Source organism: Anoplolepis gracilipes, chromosome 17 (assembly GCF_047496725.1).
Source record: "Anoplolepis gracilipes chromosome 17, ASM4749672v1, whole genome shotgun sequence".
Classification (NCBI taxonomy): domain Eukaryota; kingdom Metazoa; phylum Arthropoda; class Insecta; order Hymenoptera; family Formicidae; genus Anoplolepis; species Anoplolepis gracilipes.
Genome location: NC_132986.1, coordinates 3,293,670 through 3,305,794, shown reverse-complemented (window position 1 = coordinate 3,305,794; position 12,125 = coordinate 3,293,670). Strand labels below are relative to the sequence as shown.

Below are 12,125 nucleotides of genomic sequence, written 5' to 3'. Positions count from 1 at the left end.
CGGATTTTATGTTCACACATGTCTTACGCCTTTATTATGCGATGTTTTATCATTAATTTCGTTTTTATTTATAATTCATTTATTTAATTTATATATTATGCTGAAGAGGATTCAAAACATGAATCGAAACGTTCAAATCTTTATTATAATTTCCGTCATTCTATAGAATGTTACTAATGTACTTAATGTCAATACAATTGCGACACATCATCTATATATAAAAAACTTATAATTTTATATTCACATCTCCTCGCTTCTATTGCCTCTTTCTTATTTGCTTATTTATTAATCGGAGCTCTTTCTATAATTTTAATATTTTAAATTTAAAGTATAAAAAGATATTACTTACAAGCGTATTGGACGATAAACTCGAACACGGATCAATTTAACACACGTGCCTACGTGCGTGTGTATGTGTGTGCTGATTCCCTGATTGTTAAGAGTAAGAACATACGAGTAACATGATCTAGCATCAAAGAGTTCCGAAATTTTGTCGGAAATGATTCGTGAGCTTACTTATCTTTCCGAATCGTTTATGACTTGCCGAACGCATTATAAGAGCAAGATATAACAAAGAGCAAGCGAGAGCTTTATCAAAGAGTTTCGAAATTTCCCTTACATACAATGGGAATTTCTTCTCAATAATTCGCAATTGAGTATATGTGCGTTAACATTTAATAAAATAAAAATTAAAATTAAAGGTCAAATATAATTTTTGAACACAAATATATATATTAATTCATTATAAAACATATACGTAGTATTTCTCTCGCATAAAAATAACTGTAGAACAAATTAAATTAATTATAAAAAAAATTAAAAATTAATTAAATGACAGATTTAGGTGATAATAATAATAAAACATTTTATTAAAAAAAACAGATTCAATAAATAAAAGGTACATGTTATATATAACATATATAGGTCAGGTTAATTATTTATTTATTTATTTATTTATAATATCATGAAATTCTGTCCTTTTCGAATTACGCTTAACGCTACGCGTAAAAGGTGAAACCTCGTACTTGTCGCCGAACGAGACGTTCATCATTAGTAAGACAAAGCTAGAGTGATGGATTTTTTATCCTTGTTTGACTCATCTGTTTACTTTATCTTGGGAACATAGTTACTGTATTGGCCACTACTACGGCATGGCGCTGAAATCAGGGAGAAATGTCGGTCTCATCTTTATATAGGCCTTTGGCTATCTGTCTATTAATCTGTGCTATCACTATCCATTTTTATTCACGAAAAATACCTGAAATAATCTGAAAAAACACCTCTCCGGCCGCGAACAGAAAAATACCGAAAAAGAAATTTCGGCGAATTTCTTCTAATCTCGTGATTTTTTCACCACACTTAAAAAAGTCACAAGAATAGTTTTCAGTAACTTTTCAGTAACTACAATAAAAAAATTGTAAGATACTGAAAATCACTAAATTAAAGCTCAGAAGCACAATACACTTAAATCATATATATATATATATATATATATATATATATATATATATATATATATATATATACACAGTGAGAGACAAAAATATATATGTATGTCTATATGCACATATGTGTATGTATAACATAATATATATATATATATATATATATATACATAAATAAATTTAGTCATATATGTATGTACATACATAAATAACTAAGGGAGCTTTCCAGCAAGACAGTGTAACACAGTGTCCAGTGTGAGTGAGATACACTGATATGTTCTCTCTCACACTAGTGGACACTGTTACAGATTAATAGACAGATAGCCAAAGGTCCCTATAAAGATGAGACCTCCATTTTCGTGCGACAGAGTTTGCCCCTATATATATATATATATATATATATACACACACACACACACAGTGAGAGACAAAAATATATATGTATGTCTATAGTTGTCTTTAAAAAAATGTATGAATTTGCAACAAGCAGTTACATATTTTTTTTTTAAAGACAACTATGTGTTTTCGTTACACTAATTTATTTATCTCATTATTTTATGCATAAAAATAAGATAATAAAAAATTGAATATATTTTATATTTTATGTCAAAATGTTAGAACTCTCAAGCCTTATAACTCAAAAAGTTTTAAACAAAATACTATTTTGAAAAACTGTCAATGTAAGCTACAAGGATATGTATTAAAATATATAGGGTTCTAAATGATGGTGTCCTACGACTATTCAAGGTCAAACTAATGACACCATTCTATGACTTCTTTTGAACTGAATAACTTTTGTTTAACATTTTTCTGTAAAATGTATTTTTCAAGAGATATTTGTCGTCATTTCAAATGAGACATCCTATATATACAGTGATATGTATGTATGTGTGTGTGTTTATATATTTAAAAGATAGAAGCAGAATTTTTTTCAAAGGGGGAAGGATAACATAAAACGACATAAAATGTCACATCCACATTTATTTAAAACTGCTTTCATAATTTTACACCTTTTAGTATAAAGCTTTCTCACCACGATAAGGTAGATGTAAATCGAGAAAGTTTTTTGAGTTTTCTTGTTACCCAGGGAGGAGGCAAGTGATTCCATTGTTTCTCCCCCTTGCAAATGCCCAATATTTGCGATATTCATGAAACTATACAATATTTGTACATTGAAAATATCGACAACCGAAGACCTCTTCATCGCGCCCATTCCCGTGACAACGCAATCACAATATATGTATTTTTTTCGTTTCCGACTAATTGTAAATGAGTCATTTGCATTGAGACGTCTTTTTCCAAACATATTCATTGAAATTTTTACCATTTTAGAAAAAGCGACAGTTCATTTTCTATTATAATGTTTAGAAAATGTTGCCTCATATATTCAACCCCATTAGAATATTTCTCATTACAAGGATTTCTTCCTAAAGCTATAGTTGTAGCAAAAGCTGCAGCATAAATTCCACAACATGTGCCATCAGGTTGTGTTTGAACCTTTTCAAATATTATATTACTTGCACTTATTTGTGGATAACGATGATGAATGTAATTTTTTTCTTTAGATACCAATTTATTGTAGATAAACCGGGTAGACTGTCGTACACTCGAAGCTTGGTACCGTCAAAAAATATACATCGCCAGTGATCACTACAGTTTCCCCCAATAATTTGTAAGCTTTTGTCGCTACAACTTGCTTCAATTAAGTGAGGATATTCCAAATATAACACACTTTGTGTTTCAAAACAAGACTTATGTCTTACGACGCGTAAAAACCGATCCAATGATTCGTCGTTTATTTTGCTATGTATAGGTAATACATTATCCTTCACTAAATTAAAAGGAGTAATTGCTTTATCTAAAAATTCTTTTTGTTTTGCCATATTGTCTGCAGTTAGTTCTTCATTTTTCGAATAACTAACAACGACGCAATCGTCATCTTGCTCTTCACTCAGAGTAATAGCAGCAGTTATTGTTGCTTCCAATAGCAAAACGTTAGGTTTCAATCTTTTGTCCTTTTCTGGGCCATTTTTGTTTTCGATTATATTTCGCCTATTTGTTCGACGAAATATTTTTTGTGCTTCTTCTTTAGCTTCTATAATATATCTTGGATTTCTAATAGGCATATGCCTATTATGACGACTGTCCAAGATTTCTGGAAGCATGCATTCATTATAGAAGCGTGTTAAAAAAGGCAGCATTTGATGTCTCCAAAAGATATTGTCTACATCAATACGCAATATTTTCATGCTTTCTGGAGTCCAAATAGTAAAAATACAATATTCTCGTCGTGTTATATTCAACTGACCTTGAATTTGATAATAATATTGGTGATTTCGATTCATTTTATGTGGATCTTTTTTATCAAAAATAACTTTTAAAGAAGACAATGTTTCAATGGCTTTTTCCGCTGTTAAATTTTCAGCTAACAGAGGACATTTAATTTCCACTAGACCACTTTCATCGAAGTCCATCAGGAGAAGTACCTAAAAATGGATTTTCAGTATCAATGAATAATCCGCAAGGTTTCACTTCTTTATTTAATTTTATGGCCAGTTCTTTCCTTGCTATTTTCTCATTGGGCGCATTCAGCGCACAAAACAGTTGCGGATTTACGCGCTGAATGGTCTATGATCTGAAGCGCTCCCACAACATGTTGCGGTAACGGACGCCATTTTTTCGAGCGAAAAATTTTATGCTACATTAACGCAACTGTTGAGTGCCCGTTGTTACATGTGACATCAAGTCATAAAGAGCAATGATGGATACCTATTATGAAAATCTATATATTTATAATGGACTAACTTATAATATCGTGGATTTGTTGGAGGTGCATAAAAGATTAAAAAATGGTATATAAAATTAAAGTATTATTTTAAATAAAGTAATTATATTAACTTTATTTTTAATAAAGTTATATAGTTATATAACCTTAAATAATAAATTTCACGTGTAATTTAATTGTGTATATCATACAAACGCACGAGTTTAAGGAATATTTATAAGAATAATTATATATTTCAGACCATATTTTTTTCCAAACTTATATGAAAAATAATATAAGCTGTTTGGAAGTTACCGGTTCCAATAATTTTTCAGCTCTGCCAGAAAGTGAACAAGCAAGCAGTGAGTAAAATATTTATGATATATTATTTTAAATTAAATTTAAATGATTAAAATAATTAAGTTTTGAATCACGCAATAAATTTAAACTGACATCAATCATCCGCATCTTTTATGCACACCCTTAAATATATATACAATAAATTAATTATTAATATTTGATTACACTAGTAGAATATGTTTTATTATGCAGATTCAACAGAAGAAGACAATAAATATTCATGGACAATAAACAGTACAAAACTATTGTTAGAACTATACAAAGAAAGAAAAAATAAGTTTCGTGACCTCAAAATTAAGAAAAGAAACTTGTGGACTGAAATTCTAAGAGAAATGAGCAAAAATGGCTATACAAATTTGACGGAAGACGCACTAGATCGAAAATTGCGAAATCTGAAAAAAACTTTCAGGACAATTAAGGATAATAATCAAAAAAGTTCGACGGGACGAGGACGAATTTCATGGGAGTATTACGACACATTCGAAGATATATTTTCAGATGATCGAACAATAAACTTTGGACCAACGATTTCTTCCATTAATTCTACTGCAGTTTCTACATCTCCATTATCATTATCTACATCAACAGAGTCTTCTGCATTAACATCCACCACATCTGTGCCTTCGATGAATACTACTGTTACACTGCTTTTAAGAACACCATCTCCTGTATCGGCAAGGTATGTGTATAATTCAACACCGATAAGGACATCCACGGCTTCAGCACTGACGAGGACTTTGACAAATTCTTCATCAGATTCTTTCGATTCGTTTATTGAGAATCCATTCGACGAAAATATTAACTTTTCTTACAGTGTAGCAGCAGGACATTCCAATCTGAATCTGCTTTTGGATTTCTTCCGGCTTCTGAATTTACTTCAAAAACTCCACGAAAGAAAGTAACTCGAGAAAAGGAGACATATGATTTGCGAAAAAAATTGTTTTCTGTGGAAAATGAACGAATCGAAATTCTAAAAGATTTAAAAAAAAGCATAGACGATAATAACAAAATTCAGCAAGAAAGAAACGATCTTTTAAAAAAATTAATAGAAAAAATGTAAAATTACCTAAGAGAAACAGAAAAATCAAAATAATGTTTAAAACATTTTTTTTTTTATTAAACTCACTGCGCAATAGAAAAGCTGTGATATGTACCGCAAACGTACAAAGATAAAAGAATATATATATATATATATATATATATATATATATGTATATAACTTATATTGACTAATATAATTAATGTTAAAAAATTTGAATTAATTTAAGAAATATTTATTAGAAAATAAGATTTTATATTTAATAAAAATAAACAATTTATGTAGAAATTATTTGTTTACAAATTATTTACAATGGCATTCCTTCTTTCTATTGCTTGCTGCATTTGAGTTCTGTTCTGAACTGCATTTTGCTCATTAACTTCAATTGCAGAAGCATCATCATTGTCAATTAATTTTTCATTGTAGTCTTCTATTTCTCCATTGTCAATAATAAAGTTATGTAGCATACATGTAGCTGCTATTATCATATTTCCAAATTCTGCATTGGAAATGTCTAAATATTTCAGGCGTCTAAATTTGACTTTTAATAGTCCAAATGCTCGTTCGATGATTGAGCGAATGGAACTGAGTCTGTTGTTGTAACGAACATGAGCTACAGGAAGATGTCCATTATCTCGAAATAGAGTCATTAAATTTAACATTAATGGATATGCGCAGTCTCCGATTAAATATTCTTCTCGAAGAAGTGGATTCTCTTGATCTGACAACATTTGAAAAAGTCTACTGTTTCTAAACACACGTGCATCGTGCATGCGCCCTGGCATACCTATGAACACATCTATGAATCGCGCAGAATGATTACAAACCCCTGGAAGAAATTTTATTTTCAATTTAATGATGTCTTTTAGTGGATTGCACAAAATTTTCAAATAATACCTTACCTTGTAATATTATGGAATGAAATTGTTTTCTATTAAAATAATCATTTGCATTTTGAATTGGCTGCTTTATTGGTATATGGCAGCCATCAATTGCTCCCACAACATTTTGAATGCCGCGTGAACGTTCTGCAAAAACCTGTAATATGTATATAAAGATTATAGAATACGTAAAAAAATTAAACTTATAAAACACACATTGAAATTCTCACCTGCGATGAAATAGCTTGACGTGCAGCGTCTGGCCATTGAACATATTGTGGCATTAATTCTGCCAAAGCACATATTATTGATTTGAATATACCATGTCCTGTGCTTGTTGGTATATCAAACCAATCTCCAACTGCCAGGAAAGACTCTGGCTTACTTAGTAACCAGATAGTAAATAATATTTTTTTATCCATGGAGATATTGGCATTTGACTTATCGCCTTGCATATGATTTCCAACTACATTCAACAATACCTGTTACAGATAAATATCTGTTAATGATGAATTTTTTTTCATATAAAATTACATATGTATATATTTCACAGTAAATTATAAATTTATTAAGAATTTTGTATATACCTCAAAAGTTAATCGAGTCATTCGAAAATGCTCCTTGAATTGATCGTCTGTGTATGTCGGAACCGTCAATTCAAAATATTCTGCATTTCGCGCTTTTGCAGCTCGATGTTGTCTAGGGCGTATGCAATTCTCATCATTAGGTTGGATGAGATTATCGACAATATGTCGTACAATATTCATATTTAGCCCATCATCAGCCACAAATTGTAAAAATATATTTTCATGCATATCTGTCACTAAACTTTTATATGTCCTATCAGATGTAGTATTGAGCGCTCACTCAACAAAACATTCAGCGAAATTAAACGCTGAAAAATAGAGCGATGTCACAACTGTTTTGTGCGCTGAATGCGGCCATTGTCACGACTATATTTTATAGCTGCATTATCACTGAATAAAAGAAATAAAATGGCTTTTACCGTTGATGTGCAAGATGTTGTAAGTCTCATGCAATATACGGTTCCAAAATTGGATGCCGTCAACATTTCTCGTTTTAGTGATAACCATAATTCTGATTTACTTTGGTTTCTTGTTTCGAATTCGATTTGTTGCCAGTTTTTCGCATTTTGAATAATTTTTCTAAATGGTTTTGCCGAAGTTGTTCAAATATACCAAATGGAAGATCCGGTTTTTGCGATTGCGGACCATAATGATGATCTGTTCCTGGCTCTCCTTTGAATATTTTTTGCCTTCCTTATTCTTTTCGAAATTCTCTGGTTTTTGCAACTTTTATTTGTCGTTCAAGACTCTCGCCAACAGATGAAACAACCTTACGCATGTTTTCATGCAATTGTGTAAGAACTTGTTATGTATTATATTGTACAACTGCTCCCGCAACTCTAGCATCATAAGATCCTCGTTTGCCGAAATTAATGCGCTTTCCACCAATTTCTTTGCAGATTATCGAATTGAATGATTCTGCAGGATTATTGGTGAAATGTAGCAACAAGCTGTCGGAATAACCACTTATATATGTGATAGCACTTTCTATTTTTTGATATAGACCGTATAATTTCAGAGATGGCACATAATTTTTTTTTGTTTCATTTCCATTCTCTTTACATATACGACCGTGTGCTTCGCATCGCTTATGTTCGCCAAAAACATGGCTAGGAATGTTCAATATATCTTTTTGCAATTCCATAGCCTTATAATGTTGAGGTGTTCGTTCCTCTTCTCTTCGTAGCTCGGCTGCCTTTTCTATCTTTTTTCGAATATTTAAAATGTTTAGTTTTCACTACATTTCGTAATTGTACAAAGCCACGTTGTCTTTGCGTTTTTAGCTGAGTCGTCTCTGCCACAGCTTTCAGCTTTTTGCACAAATTACGAAGCAAATGATTGGTGCATTCTATTTTTTTACCGTCACCATTTGCTCACGATATGGTCTGTTATCAAGAATGGTCTGATATACGCTACTGTCACCATCGGCAATAACGGTTTTATAAATTAGACCATGCATTTCGAGGCTACATTTAAAACCTTCCGCGATTGCATCGCTTTCCATCTTTGTGGAGCTTGTGTTGCAATCAAAATTTTTGTAGCACTTGTGAGCTCTAGGTTTGACACCTTTTCGTTCTGCCATATCACATATTGCGCAAAATTTATTGCGAACACCAACAAAGAGAATCTTTTTCGTATGGTAACCAACTATAGCTCCAACACCAGAAAGAGAGTTATAAGCGTTACCATACGATCTCTTCATCCAACTACCATCTGCTACAACAGGTATATACGGAATACCGTTTATAGTATCGTTTCTCTCAAGAGCGAGTTGTTTTTCAACTTCGCCAGCCATTTTCATGTTATCCAAGGCTGTTTTTTTTTAAATCATCGACTAAATTCTCTCTGTATTTGATATAAGATGGTTCGGACATGCAAGGAACATTCATGACTGTACATAGCTCTTCGAGCTGGGCATAATCAATTCCCATTGTAACAGTTCCTGCTACAGTAGCCGCATTAATGTCCAATATTTCTGGTTCTGTGGGTTCTGACCAGATGTTAGTTTGATAATTACACATGTGGCATTTGAAAAAGAACTGTGTCTTTAACCCATGGCGACGAAAATTTACGAGCTTCCAATCTTTAAATTGGCACTCTATTCCTCGCGCATGATTATCAAATATTCTGTGGGTTTCATTCCACATAAAGGAAAAGTCGACAATGCAACGGCCTTCAGGCAAGTTTTCTTGCTATTTGTATCCAAAAGGCCATTATCGATAACAAAATAGTTATCTTCGCTAAGATCGACACTGTCGCTGTACGTATCTTTATTTTCTTTATTATTTGTATAATATTCTACTATTTTACCAATTTCTAAATCTGTTACATTAGGCAATGATTCCACTGATTTTGAAATGGATTTTTTATCGATATTTTGAGCAATGTCCACAATGCGACAGCCTTCAGATGTGCTTTTCTGAATACGATTTGTATTTAGAGGACCATTTTCGATAACAAAATCTTTATTATCTTCGCAAAGTTGGACATCTTGCTCAATATTATACATACCCGTATTAGAAGATTTTTGGCACTGCATTATTTTGATATTAGGTTTCGAATCCATCGAATCGAGAAATTATTCTATCGATGTCTTAAAATCGATGGATTCATCGCTAATATCTTTAATGCTTTTGAAGGCATTTAAAATCTCTTGACTTCTTATCTGCTTCAATAACTGTCGCCTGCAAAGAAAAAAAAATGTTTTAGTATTTTGTATAATATTATTATAAAAATATTAAAATTATTATTAAAATATTCTTGAAAAAAATAAAATCTTTGAAAAAGCAAATGCAGTCTTTTGTTTATCTTCATTTAATTGTACCACTATAAATTAATTGATATAATAGATAACGTTTTGACAAGATAAATACTTAGCAGCGTACGTGCAAATTGCATCTGTTATGAAATAATTTTTTAAATAACCAGCACACAAATAGATCATCTCTGGATTTTATTTTAATAACCAGAACGCACATCCAAATGTAGCTGGTATAAAATATCCGCCAGCTCACGAAAAACCGCCTCTGCCACTAACTACTATTAAAAAATACATATAAAGATATAAAGATAAGCAAAAGACTGCATTGTTATTTTTTTCGAGATTTAATTAATATATATATATATATATATATACATATGCACATATATATATTTATATAAATATATATATATATATATGTAGGAGGGGATAAGATGGCACGAGATGGGAGCGATTGCACGTGCGAATTGAGAGTCCGGTAAAAGATAGGAGTTGTGAGTGGATAGAAAGGGTTTAGAGTGAAAGGGATGAGTTAAAGGATAAGAAGAAGGACACGGATGTGGGAGAAAGTGGAGTGGAGGTGAAGGGCAAACAGAGTGAAGAAATACGAGGAAAAGAAGTCGAGAGGACGAGAAGGATGACGTGGAAGTGTCATGGATGGCAAGAGAACGACAAAGAAGTGAGGGAGTAAAGAAGGAAGAGGGAAGATAGCAAGGAGTTTATCTGGAGAGGAATCAGGAGAGGAGTAACGAGAAGAAAGGATAAAAAGAAAAAAGGGGAATAAATGAGATTTGAGGAGAATGAGAGGAAGCAGGGAACGAGGAGGAGGGGGGAGAAGAGACGGAAACGGGTCGGTAAGGAGAGAACGAGAAGAGATGCAATAGAGAGAGAGGAAGCAGAGTATCGACGGCAGACGGCAGATGGCGGCAGGAGACGGCGAGAGAGCGTAGCGGAGAACGAAATGATATATCGATATCGAGAAAGGCAACGAGAAGGGTTATCGATCAGGATTAAGACGACTGAGCGGACGAAAGCACGTGGCTGAGAGGTTAGAGGAGAGATAGGAATAGAAAGTGAAGTAGACGGTGGAGTGCGAGGACAGAGAGAAGGAAGGAGAAGGTAATAAGTGAGAAGTGTGAAGGTGGACAGGAATAGAAAGTGAAGTAGACGGTGGAGTGCGAAGACAGAGAGAAAGAAGGAGAAGGAAATAAGTGAGAAGTGTGAAGGTGGAAGACAGGATAGAAGGAGAGGAAGAGAGTGAGTGGGTGAAGAAAATGGGTTCGAAGAGGAAAGGGCAGTGGACAGAGATGAGGAAGATAGGTAGCGAAATCAAGGAGATGAAGGAGGGTATGGTGGAGTTGCTGACAGTGGTGAAGGGGATATACGAGGAGTTGAAGGAATAGAAAAAGAAGGAGAGGGAACGGGAGGATGGTAAGAAGAGGGAATAAGAAGAAACGGAAGAAGGGAAGAGAGAAGGGGCAACAAAGGAAAGAAAAGAAGAAAGGGAGATGGAATGGCAAGGGAAAGAGAAGAGAGGGGGGAAGGAAGAAGGAAGAGGAGAAGAAGAGTGGGTCAAAGTGAAGGGGGATGAGGACAAGGAGGAAGAAGAGATGAGGGGCAGGAAGTGAATGAAAGAGAGGAGGTGGCGGGGAAGAAGATCGGCGGAGAGTTAGAGGTGAGGAGGGAGAGCGGAGAAGGAAAGGTGGAGTGTGAGAGGAGAGAAAAGGTGAAAGAGGAAGAAAAGGAAAGAAGAGCGGCAGAATGGCAAGGGGAAGAAAAAAGAGGAAGGAAGGGAGAGGAGAGAGGGCCGAGAGAGAAAGAGATAAGGAGAAGGTGGGAAAATGAGGGAATAGAGAGGGAGAGGAGAGAGCAGAGGAGAAGAGGACAGAGAGGATAAGGCATGGTGGAGGATGGTAGAAGAGGATGAAGAAAAAAAGTGGATGGAAGAGAAGGAAAAGGAGGAAAGAGAGAGGAAGGAAAAGTGGGAGAGTGTCTAGAAGAAGATGGAAGGAAGAACGAAAAGAGTAAGAAAGGAGAAAGAACGCAGGGATATGGAGAGAAGAGAGAGAACTGAAAGAGAGGAAGAGGAGAAAAGAAAGAAGAGAGAGAGAGAAATGTGATATGGAGAGGAATAGAAGGGGCAGATCAGGAGGAGAGGAGATATATGGTGGAAGGGATCATTAGGAGGAAATTAGGCAGGAAGTTGAGAATGAAATGGATAGAAGAAAGAAGAAGGGAGGACGGAACATGGATGGTTTTAACGGAAATGGAGAAGATAGAGGACGGGG

General features: G+C 33.8%; 1 pseudogene; it reads right to left on the bottom strand.

Moving 5' to 3' along the window:
* Nucleotides 1–2,765: 2,765 nt before the first annotated feature.
* Nucleotides 2,766–9,223, bottom strand: LOC140675312 (uncharacterized; annotated as a pseudogene).
* Between the last annotated feature and the right edge of the window lie 2,902 nt (nucleotides 9,224–12,125).